Source organism: Schistocerca serialis, chromosome 12 (assembly GCF_023864345.2).
Source record: "Schistocerca serialis cubense isolate TAMUIC-IGC-003099 chromosome 12, iqSchSeri2.2, whole genome shotgun sequence".
NCBI classification, from domain to species: Eukaryota; Metazoa; Arthropoda; class Insecta; order Orthoptera; family Acrididae; genus Schistocerca; species Schistocerca serialis.
The window spans coordinates 124,857,630-124,874,813 of NC_064649.1; the positions used below are offsets into that span (position 1 = coordinate 124,857,630).

At 45.5% G+C, this 17,184-nt stretch overlaps 1 protein-coding gene and 1 non-coding gene across 2 annotated transcripts in view; both read right to left on the reverse strand.

Annotated features, from left to right (window-relative positions):
• Positions 1 to 17,184, reverse strand: part of LOC126427991 (zinc finger protein 1) — a 218,356-nt gene that overhangs the window by 54,196 nt on the left and 146,976 nt on the right. The window lies entirely within an intron of this gene.
• Trnat-ugu (transfer RNA threonine (anticodon UGU)) lies at positions 15,071 to 15,144 on the reverse strand. The gene has a single exon. It is a non-coding gene; the product is annotated as a tRNA-Thr (tRNA).

Below are 17,184 nucleotides of genomic sequence, written 5' to 3' on the forward strand. Positions count from 1 at the left end.
TATGAGTGGGAATAAGCCGTATATATTAAAAATGAAAAAAAAGGGAAAAAAAGGTGGGAGTAGCTAGTCACCTAGGAAACTTTTACTCTTCTTCACGTCACGTATCGTAAAAATATTAAAGCCTAAAACAGATCTGTTTAGAGATGAGTTACTGGGTGTTCCACTCCTGCCAATAAGGTGAACATAACATATTGTCAACTGCAGTTCCACGCGTAATTTTCTAATTATTGATGTACCTTTCCCTATAAGTAACGGCAAAGCATACATCAGTAGCTAAAAAACTGCACGTGTTCACATTACGATGAAATGAAATGATCGTACGGCAATGTTGGCCGGGTGTACGGCCGCCGAAATTGCAAGTCCTTCGGCGACTTGCGAGTCAATGATGATGAAATTACACACAACACTCAATCATCTCGAGGCAGAGAAAATCCCTGACCCCACCGGGAATCGAACCCGGGACTCCGTGCGCGGGAAACGAGAACGCTACCGCAAGACCACGGGCTGCGGACCATGTTACGATAAAGTCTTCAGAATAATGCATCATCTCGGATACCGCAAACATCACGGTTAAAAATGTTTTAGTGCATTACAGTGCAAATTAATTCTCGAAACGCACTGTGCCAAGAATAAAGGAAACCTTGATGGGCAACGGTAGTTGTTGTAAAATAACAAAAAGATCATTATTCTTACAGTTGCAGGCCTTCATCGATCACTTCGTAGAGGATAAAATAAAACAAAGCGTTTTCACATCTTACAAAACGCACACAGCAATAGCGACAACAGAATATTTTGTATTATCGTAATAACCAATAATATGATCATAAATAGTATTTTGGTGTTAATAAAACGGATTAAGGAAAGAATGAGTAAGGGATGGAAGGCAGATTTAGATTACGGGCGTCGTTGCTGGGAGAAGCCATTGGAGACATTACGGATGGGAAAGTAAATCGATCGTGCCGTATTCAGGGGAAGGATCCCAGCAGTGACCTTTGTAACAAAGCGTAAGAAATGACTTTTCGTTTATGTAACTAATTTTTTCATGAATTCATAGTATTCGGTTACACAATTACAGAATTCGTTTGGAATCGTTCTTATGCTTCACAGGTGGCGTATGTTGAACGAAACGTCTCCCTCGAGGATTGGCATACTGTGTCCAATAACGACTATAAACGAATTCTGCAGCTGTGTTTGGAAGAAATAATATGAAGTATTTCAAGGATTTCTGAGATTCTTAAGAATATCGGGTTACGCGTATCTCACGAAATTTCGTACTGCAATTGCAGTAAGAAATCGTGGAGAAGGCTAATTGTAAGAACGTACCTGTAATGTCGTAAGTATGCTCTCGAGAAAAGGAACCGGACGGTACATGAGTAACCACGCGTCGGCGCTAACTCGGAAGTTCTAAAACGAGTCGCAGAAGTGTTTCTCTTGGAGCTAAACACATGGGAGTGTCGACTCTCCACGTGGTCGTGTGTGTATCCTCCCGCTTCGACGACGTCGCGAAAGAACTTCAATGAGCGATCAAGAGAGCAACCCTTTCGCCTGCCGCCTTCGCGCCGCTCTGCACCTGTCGCCTCCACTTGACTAAAAAACAGCCGCTACAACCTGCAAGGGTGTCCAACTCGTCCGGCTGACTAGCCACGAATGTAGCACACGCGGTTTCAGCCCCGCTGAAGTATTCCTGCGCTTGGGGCATGCCTCACGATAAGAAGAGCAAACATTTTCGTTTCCCGAAAGGGCCAACACGGTGAGTGGCTCTGTTTGCCCGTCCACGTCTCTGTAGGTACCGCCGATGGAGTCTAAAGGTTCCCTTCCCGCACGGCACTGTTCTCTCACACCATATGATTGCATTTACGTAAGCGACCATACGCCTCATCTTGAGAGACACGTAGGCCTACCGCCTGCCCTAGAAGTCTCTATCTGTAACTCCGTAGTGCTTCAAAGAAAGCACACAAATTAATTGTTCTGCCAGTTGCTACATCCAGGGGGAGGGAGGGGGGGAGGGAGGGAGGGAGGGTGAGAGAGAGAGAGAGAGAGAGGGAGAGGGAGAGGGAGAGGGAGAGGGAGAGGGAGAGGGAGAGGGAGAGGGAGAGGGAGAGGGAGAGGGAGAGGGAGAGGGAGAGGGAGAGGGAGAGGGAGAGGGAGAGGGAGAGGGAGAGGGAGAGGGAGAGGGAGAGAGAGAGAGAGAGAGAGAGTGTGTGTGTGTTTGGTGATTAGTCCGTATAGTTACTTGTAAAAGAGAGCATTATCGAAATGCCCATCAAACCGCAATGGCAGATGCTGCAAGAGAAGAGTTGAATGGCTACTGCTGAAATAACGATAGCGGACATTCAAAGAAAAGTGAGGCAAACATCTACTTCCCCTCACCTCCCCCCCCCCCCTCCCTGCGTCGCATATACTGAGCATAACGCATTAAATTGGAGGCCATATGGAGACTTACGAACAGTACCATTAGGAAATGGAACAGGTAGAGGTGGTGAAGAAGGAGTAAGGGGGAGGCAAGGGAAAAGCGAACAGGACTGACGGGGAGAGGGGAACGGGATATGAAGCAACCTTAATGCAAAGTACATTTGTTTATGACTACCTTTAGATCTATTAACTATTTTTACACAACAGGGTCGTTTTTAATTTTTAACTTATTGCATGTTGCAAAGAAGATTAAGGAAAGGCAAACCTACATTTCTAGCATTTGTAGACTTAGAGAGAGCTTTTGACAATGTTGACTGGAATACTCTCTTTCAAATTCTGATGGTGGCAGGGGTAAAATACAGGGGGCGAAAGGCTATTTACAATTTACTATTCAATCTGTATATTAAGCAAGCAGTAAAGGAAACGAAAAAAAGTTCGGAGTAAGTATTAAAATCCATGGAGAAGAAATAAAATCTTTGAGGTTCGCCGATGACATTGTAATTCTGTCAGAGACAGCAAAGGACTTGGAAGAGCAGTTGAACGGAATGGGCAGTGTCTTGAAAGGAGGGTATAAGATGAACATCAACAAAAGGAAAATGAGGATAATGGAATGTAGTCGAATTAAGTCGGGTGATGCTGAGGGAATTAAATTAGGAAATGAGACACTTAAAGCAGTAAAGGAGTTTTGCTATTTGGGGAGCTAAATAACTGACGATGGTCGAAGTAGAGAGGATATAAAATGTAGACTGGGAATGGCAAGGAAATTGTTTCTGAAGAAGAGAAATTTGTTAACATCGAGTAAGGATTTAAGTGTCAGGAAGTCGTTTCTGAAAGTATTTGTATGGAGTGCAGCCATGTATGGAAGTGAAACGTGGACGATAAATAGTTTAGACAAGAAGAGAATAGAAGCTTTCGAAATGTGGTGCTACAGAAGAATCCTGAAGTTTAGATGGGTAGATCACATAACTTAGGAGGAGGTATTGAATAGGATTGGGGAGAAGAGGAGCTTGTGGCACAACTTGACTAGAAGAAGGAATCAGTTGGTAGGACATGTTCTGAGACATCGAGGGATCACCAATTTAGTATTGGAGGGCAGGGTGGAGGGTAAAAATCGTAGAGGGAGACCAAGAGATGAATACACTAGGCAGATTCAGAAGGATGTAGGTTGCAGTAGGTACTGGGAGATGAAGCAGCTTGTACGGGATAGAGTAGCATGGAGAGCTGCATCAAACCAGTCTCTGGACTGAAGACCACAAAAAGAATGTTGCAAATGATTAGAAAGTTCTGAAAAAATTGTTGTCAGGCCTTCAGCCGGGTCAAACTGTCATCTGCGCAGAATATTTCCGTGGCCCACCTGCCTGCCGTCCAGGTGAGAAGAGCTAAGCCACTCTCGCCGATAACTCATTGAAACAGCGAACGACGGAACCTTTATATGCAGCGAATATACGAAAGCGCTGAGGTAATGCGCGTTTCACCGAAGTTCGGAGAATGAACATTAGGACGAGGTCGTCCGATACAGACCACTAGTTGTAGTTGCAATGAGGAAAGGGGGGAGGGGGTAAGGGGGGTAGTGGCAGGATGGAGGATGGGGAAAAATAACGTTGTGGCCAAGCGGTTCTAAGCGCTTCAGTCCGGAACCGCGCTGCTGCTGCTGCTACGGTCGCAGGTTCGAATCCTGCCTCGGGCATGGATGTGTCTGATGTCCATAGGTTTAAGTAGTTCTAAGTCTAGGGGATTGATGACCTCAGATGTTAAGTCCCATAGTGCTCAGAGCCATTTGAACCATTTCTATTTCAAAGGGAACATTCCGCATCCGTCTTCTGTGGTAAAGACACATCTGGTTGGGCGCGTGGGGGGTTCGAACCGGCGCCCTCGCGCGCGCCAGCCACTGCGGCACCTCGGCTGGCTGCGCTGCTAAGCGCCAGAGCGCTCCAGCTTCGGCAGCCAACCACCCACGTACGGAGAGACGTCAGCACACATCCGGAGGACGCGACCAAACACGAGATTACGACGTATTTTCCTCCCCCCGTGGAGCCCGCCCGTTAATTTACCGAACACGTTGACAAAGATAGGCACGAGGGCAAGAGTCAACACCGTGTGGCTACGGGGAGTCAACACGAACTGCCCGCAGCTCAATATCCAGCGCCTTAATCCTTCATCCCAGTTCAACTCCCTCTGGTCCACAGGATCTGAAGATCAGACACAGACTGTCAGTAGTATGGGACCAAGATATAGAAAGAAATCTGCCTTGTCTCTGCTGAAGAAACGCTCTCGAGCGATATGCGGAAACAATGCAAAACGAAAATCTCGATGACCACAATGAGATTTGAACATCGCTTCTCCCAGAAGACAGTCCTATGCATGCTGCTATCGCACTTGCTGCGATTTCTCTATGATAATAATGTTATCATAAACGACGTACTCCATTTAGTAATGGTATAAGCCACTGTGACACAGAGTCGATTTTATCCGTATGAAATGGAGGGACTGCGATTGGTAGACAAATTTCATATGACCTGATTACAAAGATTGGAAAAATGTGAAGTCTAGCATTTTTATATAGCCTACTGCTTCCGAACAACACTAAGCAGTCTTCTGTTCAAAACCCCCTTCGACAGAATGTCACCATTGGCAGAGTTGATGACCTTTACTTTGTAATGAATCTGGAAGGTAGTTTAACTTAGTTATCAAGAAACTGGTGAACAGGAAGCCATTCAACAACTATACTCTGTTATGTCCTGTGCAGTTTTATCTGACCACCAGAATTCAAATTAGCAATCTTCAGTTCGGATCTCATTACATCACTGACATTCAGTTATTCACCTGCAATGTATTTCTTGTACCAGGTGTATTAGTTCACTGCCATTCTTAGTATGCTTTATCTGAAGACTGAAGAAAGTAAAAGAAGCAAACATGAAAGAACAAAAAGTAAAGAGATGAATGGACAGAAAGTAGAGAGGGGAAAGGACAGAAAGTAGAGAGGGGAAAGGACAGAAAGTAGGGAGGGGAAAGGACAGAAAGTAGAGAGGGAAAAGGACAGAAAGTAGAGAGGGAAAAGGACAGACAGTAGAGGGGGAAAGGACAGGAAGTAGAGAGGGGAAAGGACAGAAAGTAGAGAGGGGGAAGGACAGAAAGTAGAGAGGGGAAAGGACAGAAAGTAGAGAGGGGGAAGGACAGAAAGTAGAGAGGGGGAAGGACAGAAAGTAGAGAGGGGAAGGGACAGAAAGTAGGGGAAGGGACAAAAAGTAGAGAGGGTTAGAGAGGTGAAAGGGACAAAAAATAGAGAAGGGTAGAGAGGTGAAAGGGACAAAAAGTAGAGAGGGGAAAGGAAAAAACTAGAGAGGGGAAAGGACAAAAACTAGAGAGGGGAAAGAACAAAAAGTAGAGAGGGGAAAGGACAAAAAGTAGAGAGGGGAAAGGGCAAAAAGTAGGGAGGATAAAGGGTAGAAAGTGAGGAGGAGAAAGGCTAGAAAGTAAGGAGGAGAAAGGCTAGAAAGTAAGGAGGAGAAAGGACAAAATGTAAGGAGAAGAAAGGGGGAAAAAGCAGAGTGTAGCGAGGGCAAAATGTAAAGGGGAGAAAGGAGAAAAAGCAAAGAGGAGAAAAGAGAAAATATAGAGAGAAGAGAGTAGAAGAAGCAAAAAGGATAATGGACAAAAACCAAAGAGGAGAAAGGAGGAAACGAAAGAGGAGAAAGGAGGAAACAAAAGAGGAGAAAGGAGGAAACGAAAGAGGAGAAAGGAGGAAACGAAAGAGGAGAAAGGAGGAAACGAAAGAGGAGAAAGGAGGAAAGGAAAGAGGAGAAAGGAGGAAAGGAAAGAGGAGAAAGGAGGAAAGGAAAGAGGAGAAAGGAGGAAAGGAAAGAGGAGAAAGGAGGAAAGGAAAGAGGAGAAAGGAGGAGAGGAAAGAGGAGAGAGGAGGAAAGGAAAGAGAAGAGAGGAGGAAAGGAAAGAGGAGAGAGGAGGAAAGGAAAGAGAAGAGAGGAGGAAAGGAAAGAGGAGAAAGGAGGAAAGGAAAGAGGAGAAAGGAGGAAAGGAAAGAGGAGAAAGGAGGAAGGAGGAAAGGAAAGAGGAGAAAGGAGAAAACCAAAGAGGAGAAAGGAGAACACGAAAGAGGAGAAAGGAGAAGGGCAAAAGGGAAGAACAGAAAGGAGAAAAACGGCGAAACAAGAAAACACGTGAAGAAGGAAAGGGTAGAGGAGAAAAGGGATTGACGAGAAAGAAAAAAGGAGAGAAGATAAAGAAAAAAAGAGTAGATGGGAAGGGAGAAAGACAGAAAAGCGATAAAGGAGGATGAAAATCAGTAAAGGGAAAGGGAGAAAAAGAGGGAAGGGAGAAAAAGAGGGAAGGAACAATAAAAAGTGAAAAAGGGGAAAGAATAGGGAAGGGAAGGAAAGGAAAGGACAGGAAAAAGGAAAGACTGGGTGCAACATTGGTTTGGACTAATATAGGTTAGGAAATCAGCCGGCAACTCTTGTAAACACGTGACGAAATCGCATACCGATAACAATCAGTATGACGTATTAGCAAGTCAAATAAGGGGGTTCCAGATAGAGCGATAAATGTTAGAGGTGTTGTAATTCGCGTACCTGGCTGTGTAGTAGTCTATTAATACGGAGATGGCGACTGTTCTGATGTTGGTTTAGCACACTCGCTTTCAGGATGAGATGACGCACGTGCGCGGCCGCAAAAGCTGCTTTTGGATATCCGCCGTCCCGACACTTCTGGGAACATCTCTCGTGTCTGACTCCTCCTTTCGCGAGTAGCGAACATGGAGGCTCTGCCGCACCTAGTCTACTTCTAAACACCTCACTGCAGTTCGCGGAGGCGGTTGTTTTGCTGACAATCGCGAGGTTTTTCGAAGTAAGTCGGCGAGGAAAGGAAACTGTGCGGCTAACGCAACGACTGTGAGGATAGAAGATAGGCCTACACAGAAGGAATGTTCGACTGCAGACATTACTGTATCACTCACTCCATGACACAATTACAGCGATTTTCGCGAATTATTGCCTATGTCTACAAATTTTTTCACATTCGGTATCCGACTGATCATCAATATCCTATTATAGAAGTTATCCTATCACCTCCCAAGGTTATCATCGTAATCTCCATCCGATCACCACCACAACCACCACCACCACCACCACCACTACAACCAACAACAACAGCAACAACAACAACAACAACATCATAACACCACCAGCACCACTACACCTACGCTCATTCTCCTATAATCGCAACCATATTATCACCATCGCCATATCATTGTACAGGGTGTCTCAGGAGGAATGGAAACTATTCAGGGATATAACAGGGATGATCATTCGAAGCAAAAAAGTCTAATAAACATGAACTCTAAAATGCAGGCCTTAAGAGCAATGAGCTCTACTTCATCTTCCCTGCTCTAAAAGAAAACTCTTCCACAGAACAAATGCACATAGCTCTTCAGGTATGCATTTCAGAGCCCATGTTTACTAGACAATTTTTTCTTGTTTTGGTCCATACTACCTCCTCCCAAAATATGAAAAACAAAGAGTTTGCAACAGCAGACATTTTTTTCATAGTACCGAAGATGAACATGTGCTCATGTGCCCATAGCTCAGAAAGTATGCATTTTAGAGGCCTTGTTTACTAGACTTGTTTGCTTCGAATAATCGTTCCTGTCATATGCCCGAATACAGATCACGTTCCTCTTGGGACACTCTTCATTGTTCTCCCACTCCTTTTGGTGTCTTCCAGTGATTTCGTTTCCAAGTTCTATGAAATCCGAATGTGGCTGATAATACCACTTTTTAGTCACCTCTTACATACTTGTCTCCTACTTACACAGGCTTCATGATACATATTTTGATGCTACTTTTGTGGCTGCTATGTTTTGGCTGTCAAAATTCCGCATTAAATATTGCAAGACTCTTAGTAGAGAAACCTACCCTATTTGCAGTTTTGTAACAAAGTCGACATTTTTTTCAGTCGTACGCCATGTAATGTACAAAATGTGCCATATTCTGACATTGTTCATGTTTACCGAAAGCAGCACGCTTTGCTGGCATCAGTTCTAGCGCCCTTAGTCACCACCCACTCATCTAATCACACAATAATTAACTGCTCCGCTCGTGAGGATCAAGGCGATGTCACCAGGAATATACGAGGGTTGTAACTTTAATAGTGGCAACTATTTATTTACAGCTCGTACAAAATAGATATGTGTTTCAAAGTTTTACTGACCTTCAAAGTAGTCACTAGCATTGTGGAATTGTGTATAACCCGTTGCCAGCGATGTGGAAGTCGTAGGATACTCTTAGCAGTGCCAGTTGTGTTGACGGTTGGAGAGGCGCGGTCTATTGCCCGACGAATTTGTAGCAGTTCTGAAGTGAATGCCGTGAGGTGTTTCCCTCAGCTTAGAAATCGAGTTGAACTCACGAGGGCTTAAGTGAGGGGAGTGCAGTAGGTGGTATAGCACTTAGCAGCCCCATCAGTCAAACAAATCAGTAACAGCTTGCACTGTACGTGCTTGACCGTTGTCCTGCAAAATGATAGTCAGGTCCTGCAGAAAGTGTTATCACTTTTTGGAACACAACGTACGACCAACTTAGAAACAGAAGTGATGACACTTTCTGCACGACCTGACCATCATTTAGCAGGACAATGGTCAAGCACGTGCGGTGCAAGCTGTTACTGATTTGTTTGACTGATGGGGCAGCTAAGTGCTATAAGTGGCAGAAATTCGAGTTAAGGAGAAATATCAAGTGGGCTGAGGAGGTGTGAATGGGAATTTGGATTCAGGAGGGAAGTGTGCTAAGGAGTGCTAGTTCTGCAAGGTTCGCAGGAGAGCTTCTGTGGAAAGTAGGAGACGAGGTACTGGTGGAAGTAAAGCTGTGAGGAGGTTGCGTGAGTCGTGCTTGGGTACCTCAGATTGTAGAGCACTTGCCGGCGAAAGGCAAAGCTCCCGAGTTCGAGTCTCGGTCGGGCACACAGTTTTAATCTGCCAGGGAGTTTCACATCAGCGCACACTCCGCTGCAGAGTGAAAATCTCATTCTATGCCAAGGTAGTTCATGCACTTGTGCGAAGGCACTGTGCCAGAGTGGCAGTGGTTAGCACATCTGCCTAGTGAGCAAACGGACCGAGGTTCAAATCTCGAACTCGGTACAAATTTTCATTCATCGCCTAAGTCTGCATATATACACCAAAGAAGAAATTACTGCAGTGCAGCAAGTTAATGTTTGTAATTAACTTTTCTACAGTGATTTGTCACAGTAATATAGTCGCTTAATATGGACAAGAAAGAGAAAGGATCTAACACCAATATGGAACCAAAAGAAGTACAGCCATCGAATGCGAGCATGGTAGAAGAAAATACGGCATTCCAGAGCGTTATTGTTTGTTATTTACCTTTCTATACTATATATATGTAAGTCGTGTTAGTTACACTATATACAGGGTGATTCAAAAAGAATACCACAACTTCAGGAATTTAAAACTCTGCAACGACAAAAGGCAGAGCTAAGCACTATCTGTCGGCGAATTAAGGGAGCTATAAAGTTTCATTTAGTTGTACATTTGTTCGCTTGAGGCGCTGTTGACTAGGCGTCAGCGTCAGTTGATGCTAAGATGGCGACCGCTCAACAGAAAGCTTTTTGTGTTATTGAGTACGGCAGACGTGAATCGACGACAGTTGTTCAGCGTGCATTTCGAACGAAGTATGGTGTTAAACCTCCTGATAGGTGGTGTATTAAACGTTGGTATAAACAGTTTACAGAGAATGGGTGTTTGTGCAAAGGGAAAAGTTCTGGACGGCCGAGAACGAGTGATGAAAATGTAGCACGCATCCAGCAAGCATTTGTTCGCAGCCCAGGAAAATCGACTCGCAGAGCTAGCAGAGAGCTGCAAATTCCACAATCAACTGTATGGAGAGTCCTACGAAACAGGTTAGTTATGAAACCTTATCGTCTGAAATTGGTTCAAGCACTGTCTGCAGCTGATAACATTAAAAGAATCGATTTCTGTGATTTTATCCTTGCTCAAATGGAAACAGATGAATCTTTCGTTTCAAAGATTGTGTTTAGTGATGAAGCAACTTTCCACACTAACGGGAAAGTCAACCGTCACAATGTCTGTATATGGGGCACTGAGAATCCGCGGGAAACAACTCAGTATGAACGTGACTCGCCTAAGGTGAACGTTTTCTGTGCCATTTCAGCCAACAAAGTTTTTGGTCCCTTTTTCTTCGAAGGTGCTACTGTAACTGGACTACAGTATCTGGAGATGTTAGAGAATTGGCTGTTCCCTCAGCTCGAACAAGAAGCACAACAATTCATATTTCAGCAGGATGGAGCGCCACCACATTGGCACTTATCTGTCCGTAACTACCTGAACGTCAACTACCCGAGGCGATGGATCGGCCGCCAGGCAGCCCGTGACAGAGCACTTCATCACTGGCCTCCAAGAAGCCCTGATCTTACCCCCTGCGATTTTTCCTTATGGGGGTATGTTAAGGATATGGTGTTTCGGCCACCTCTCCCAGCCACCATTGATGATTTGAAACGAGAAATAACAGCAGCTATCCAAACTGTTACGCCTGATATGCTACAGAGAGTGTGGAACGAGTTGGAGTATCGGGTTGATATTGCTCGAGTGTCTGGAGGGGGCCATATTGAACATCTCTGAACTTGTTTTTGAGTGAAAAAAACCTTTTTAAATACTCTTTGTAATGATGTATAACAGAAGGTTATATTATGTTTCTTTCATTAAATACACATTTTTAAAGTTGTGGTATTCTTTTTGAATAACCCTGTATAGCTCAAGAACGGCTGGACCGATTTGGCTGAAAATTGGTGGAGAGGTAGCTTAGAACCAGGAGACGGACCAAGGGTAATTTTTATCCCGTTCGACCGCTATAAAACGTGGTATAACAAAAATGCATCTGGCATGGAATAACAAAACGCAAATGTCAGCTAAACGTCACTATAAAACGTGGTATAACAAAAAAGCATCTGGAATGGAATAAGAAAACGCAAATGAAAGCTAAACGTCTATGGTTAAGTATCAGTACATATCATTAATTAAAAATTTAAAGAAACAATTTGTATTTTCTTTGAATCATCTTTAACAATGCCGCGACCAAGACGATCTAATATTTCTAGACAAAGCCGTAATGTAAGAAGGATGTTTTTCACGTGGTCAATATATGTGGCACGTTCACGGGTCGGAAGACCATCTGCGTTGTTTGTTCTTGCGCCTCATAATAAAACAAATAATTTCGTGTATCACAAGGTACTTAACTGAAGAGTGGAAGCTATGCACCAAAAAAACATAAAGAATCATTAAAATACTTAAATCTTTTTAGTTGTATTTCCTAATAAAAACCCGGCCAAGGTGGCCGAGCGGTTCTAGGCGCTACAGTCTGGAACCGCGCGCTCGCTACGGTCGCAGGTTCGAACCCTGCCTCGGGCATGGATGTATGTGATGTCCTTAGGTTATTTAGGTTTAAGTAGTTCTAAGTTCTAGGGGACTGATGACATGTTAAGTTCCATAGTGCTTAGAGCCATTTGAACAGGAAGGTGATGTGTAGCTCCAACAGGATAATGCTCGCCCACACACTGCCCGTCAAACTCAACGTACTCTGCTAGACGTGCACCAACGTCCCTGGCCAGCACGATTTCTGGACTTGGCTCCAATTGACCACATGTGGTATATGATGGGTCGAGAAGTACTCGTCCCATAGTGCTCAAAGCCATTTTGAACCGAATAAAAAATTGAACTTAACATCCAAAATCTGATTATTTATTGGCTTTAAGGCGGAACAGAGTTCGCCGGGTCAGCTAGTAATTTATAAAAGAAAGGACCTAACATTGTGCCCCGTGGAACTGACAGAAATATGACTCTCAAAAGCGAGCGCAATACTCGAGACTTTAATCGTGCTGGAAGAAGAGCGGCGTTTCGCAGCGACGCCTGGGCACTTAGTGACGCGGACAGGACGCAGATGCTGGCTTCTGGACCGGACGCCAGGAACAAGAGGTGGTCTGCGGCGACGCAGGCAGATCCGACGTTGCCCAACGCCGCTGCGCAACCTCCCCTCCGAGAAGGACAAACCTTTGGCCGGCACTCATCTTGCAAAACGACAACTCCGTCTTCCGGAGCGGAAAGAGCTAACGGGACAGGCCCGCAGATAGCGGGCAACCGACCTAGGTATTACGCTACCTCACAGCAGCGCAACCAGACGAGAACGATCGCCTACCGTTATGGCATTGGTACGCCCTGTCCACGAGAGCATTCCGAGGAGAGCACGTTACTACATTACTGGCCATTAAAATTGCTACACCAAGAAGAAATGCAGATGATAACCCGGTATTCATTGGACAAATATATTATACTAGAACTGGCATGCGATTTGGGTGCATAGATCCTGAGAAATCAGTACCCAGAACAACCACCTCTGGTCGTTATAGTGGCCTCGATACGCCTGGGCATTGAATCAAACAGAGTTTGGATGGCGTGTACAGGTACAGCTGCCCATGCAGCTTCAACACGATACCACAGTTCATCAAGAGTAGTGACTGGCGTAATGTGACGAGCCAGTTGCTCGGCCACCATTGACCAGACGTTTTCAATTGGTGAGAGATCTGGAGAATTTGCTGGCCCGAGCAGCAGTCGAACATTTTCTGTATCCAGAAAGGCCTGTACAGGACCTGCAACATGCATTATCCTGCTGAAATGTAGGGTTTCGCAGGGATCGAATGAAGGGTAGAGCCACGGGTCGCAACACATCTGAAATGTAACGTCCTCTGTTCAAAGTGGAGTCAATGCGAACACGAGGTGACCGAGACGTGTAACCAATGGCACCCCATACTATCACGCCGGGTGATACGCCAGTATGGCGATGACGAATACACGCTTCCAATGTGCGTTCACCGCGATGTCGCCAAACACGCATGCGACCATCATGATGCTGTAAACAGAACCTGGATTCATCCGAAAAATGACGTTTTGCCATTCGTGCATTCAAGTTCGTCGTTGAGTACACCATCTCAGGGGCTCCTGTCTGTGATGCAGCGTCAAGGGTAACCGCAGCCACGGTCTCCGAGCTGATAGCCATGCTGCTGCAAACGTCGTCGAATTATTCGTGCAGATGGATGTTGTCTTGCAAACGTCCCCATCTGTTGACTCAGGGATTGAGACGTGGCTGCACGAGCCGTTACAGCCATGTGGATAAATCTCGAGTGCTAGTGATACAAGGCCGTTGGGATCCAGCACGGGGTTCCGTTTTGCCCTCCTGAACCCATCGATTCCATATTCTGCTAACAGTCATTGGAGCAGCAATGTCGCGATACGATAAACCGCAATCGCGATAGGTTACAATACGAACTTTATCAAAGTCGGAAACGTGATGGTACGCATTTCTCCTCCTTACACGAGGCACCACACCAACGTTTCACCAGGCAACGCCGGTCAACTGCTGTTTGTGTATGAGAAATCGGTTGAAAACTTTCCTCATGTCAGCACGTTGTAGGTGTCGCCACTGGCGCCAACCTTGTGTGAATGCTCTGGAAGCTAACCATTTCCATATCACAGCATCTCCTTCCTGTCGGTTAAATTTCGCGTCTGTAGCACGTCATCTTCGTGGTGTAGCAATTTTAATGGCCAGTAGTGTACATTCATGTTCTCTCAGCACGCCAATTACGAGATAGAGGAACCACTGTTTGCAATCTTCTGCCTGTCGGGCTCCTACTAACAAGCTAGGTTTTTATGAAGTAATGATCCTTTAAACAAATATGATCGAAGGACAAGAATGATGAAAATAAGCGATATTTCAGTGCCTGCGTTTTTCTGATGACAAGGCACTGCGGCGACCGCAGCTGTCACGAAACGCATCAGATGAATGTGCAACTGCGACTAATGACTTCCATCAGCTGTAGAATGGAATTACGACAGTGAAAATTTGTGCCGTGACGGGACTCGAACCCGGATTCCTCGCTTATCGGGAGCGATAGCCTTACCATTTGGTTATGAAAGTTTGTGTGTGGTCCTGAGTCGCGCACGGATAACCAAATGGTAAGGCGACCGCCCGCGATAAGCGAGGAATCCGGGTTCGAGTCCCGGCAGGTTACAAATTTTCACTGTCGTAATTCCATTCTACAGCTGATGGAAGTCATTATTCGCAGTTGTGGATTCATCTGATGCGTGATGTAAATAAGCTCAGCGAAAAAATAACACACACATCAACAAAAGTTTTGCATTACCCCGATACGTCGTGCAGGTGTGTTGCTATTGTGATGGTTCATGTACTGATCAGAAGGTGACCCCTAGTGTTATTTGTAAACACGCACAAAACTGCCATGAGCGGTACTCACGGGTAGAATGGCGGATTCGAGTGGATTACAGTAGATCAGTTCCAGTAGGGATCCATTAGAGACGTCTGTGGAACAGTAGAATGATCATGATTCACGTGACTAAAGACCGGTGCGGCATCATCATGTTACGCGCAGTAGGCTTGTCAACAGGGGAAGTTGCTCGGCTTGCGCACGGGAATCGTATGGTGCGGACATGGAATCTGTTTCAGCTGACAGGTCGTGTTGAGGACTTACATCATATAACGAAATTAGATTAATACCGTCAGCTGCTCACGGACGTTGATATATATCAGCGGGGACAGGTGAAAATGTGTGCCCCGACCGGGACTCGAACCCGGAGTCTCCTGCTTACATGGCAGACGCTCTGTCCGGCTGAGCCACCGAGGACACAGAGGATAGCGCGACTGCAGGGACTATCTCGCGCACGCCTCTCGCAAGACTCACATTCTCACCTTGTACGTCCACACACTACATTCGTAGTGTCCCATCGCAACACACTCACTACTCGTGGAAGACATTCTTACCAAGTCCCGTAAAAGTTCGGGGATTATGTGTGCATCCGCACAGAAGAAGAAGATCATGGCCGGTATTGCCAGAACTGTATACTTATATGGATATGGTGTCTGTTCATTCGGCCATCTACGAAAGAACAGACACCATTGACGATCTGCAGCCGTCTAGAACGAAATGAGAATTATATCTAGCCGCGCGGGATTAGCCGCGCGGTCTGGTCGCTTCAGTCATGGACCGTGAGGCTGATCCCGGCGGAGGTTCGAGTCCCCCTGCGGGCGTGTGTGTGTGTGTGTGTGTGTGTGTGTGTGTGTGTGTGTGTGTGTGTGTGTGTGTGTGTTGTCCTTAGGATAAATCAGGTTTAGTGTGTACGCTTAGAGACTGATGACCTTAACAGTTAAGTCCCATAATATTTCACACACATTTGAATATTTTTGGATTTGTTGTTGTTGTTGTTGTTGTTGTTGTTGTGGTCTTCAGTCGTGAGACTGGTTTGATGCAGCTCTCCATGCTACTCTATCCTGTGCAGGCTTCTTCATCTCCCAATACGTACAATTATATCTATATAAGTACAGGGTTATTACAAATGATTGAAGCGGTTTCACAGCTCTAGAATAACTTTATTATTTGAGATACTTTCACAATGCTTTGCACACACATACAAAAACTCAAAAAGTTTTTTTAGGCATTCACAAATGTTCGATATGTGCCCCTTTAGTGATTCGGCAGACATCAAGCCGATAATCAAGTTCCTCCCACACTCGGCGCAGCATGTCCCCATCAATAAGTTCGAAACCATCTTTGATGCGAGCTCGCAGTTCTGGCACGTTTCTTGGTAGAGGAGGTTGAAACACTGAATCTTTCACATAACCCCACAGAAAGAAATCGCATGGGGTTAAGTTGGGAGAGCGTGGAGGCCATGACATGAATTACTGATCATGATCTCCACCACGACCGATCCATCGGTTTTCCAATCTCCTGTTTAAGAAATGCGGAACATCATGATGGAAGTGCGGTGGAGCACCATCCTGTTGAAAGATGAAGTCAGTGCTGTCGGTCTCCAGTTGTGGCACGAGCCAATTTTCCAGCATGTCCAGATACACGTGTTCAACCGTTTCTTCGCTCACTGCAGGCCGACCCGTTGATTTCCGCTTACAGAGACATGCAGAAGCTTTAAACTGCGCATACAATCGCCGAATGGAGTTAGCAGTTGATGGATCTGTGTTGAACTACGTCCTGAAATGTCGTTACACTGTTACGACTGACTGATGTGAGTGCATTTCAAGCACGACATACACTTTCTCGGCTCCTGTCGCCATTTTGTCTCACTGCGCCCTCGAGCGCTCTGGCGGCAGAAACCTGAAGTGCGGCTTCAGCCGAACAAAACTTTATGAGTTTTTCTACGTATCTGTAGTGTCTCGTGACCGTACATCAATGAATGGAGCTACAGTGACTTTATGAAATCGCTTCAATCATTTGTAATAGCCCTGTATATTACATCATGTAGGTCGTCCACGTTCGATAGATACGCATGATGATCGATAGGTACGCCTTTTGAGTGAAAGGAACCGTGGACTGAGTACTCCAGAACTGAATTCGGCAGTCGAAGACGCTACGGAGCGTCGTGTATAGCATTAAAGTGTTAGGAGACCATTGCATGATCTCCATTCCCGACGACCATCGCGTCATACAACACAACATAGAAGGGCAACAAACCATGCCTCAGTCTGGTGTCGAGTGTCAAATAAATGGCTCTGAGCACTATGGGACTTAACATGTGAGGTCATCAGTCCCCTAGAACTTAGAACTACTTAAACCTAACTAACCTAAGGACATCACACACATCCATGCCCGAGGCAGGACCCGAACCTGCGATCGTAGCGGTCGCGCAGTTCCAGACTGAAGCGCCTAGAATCG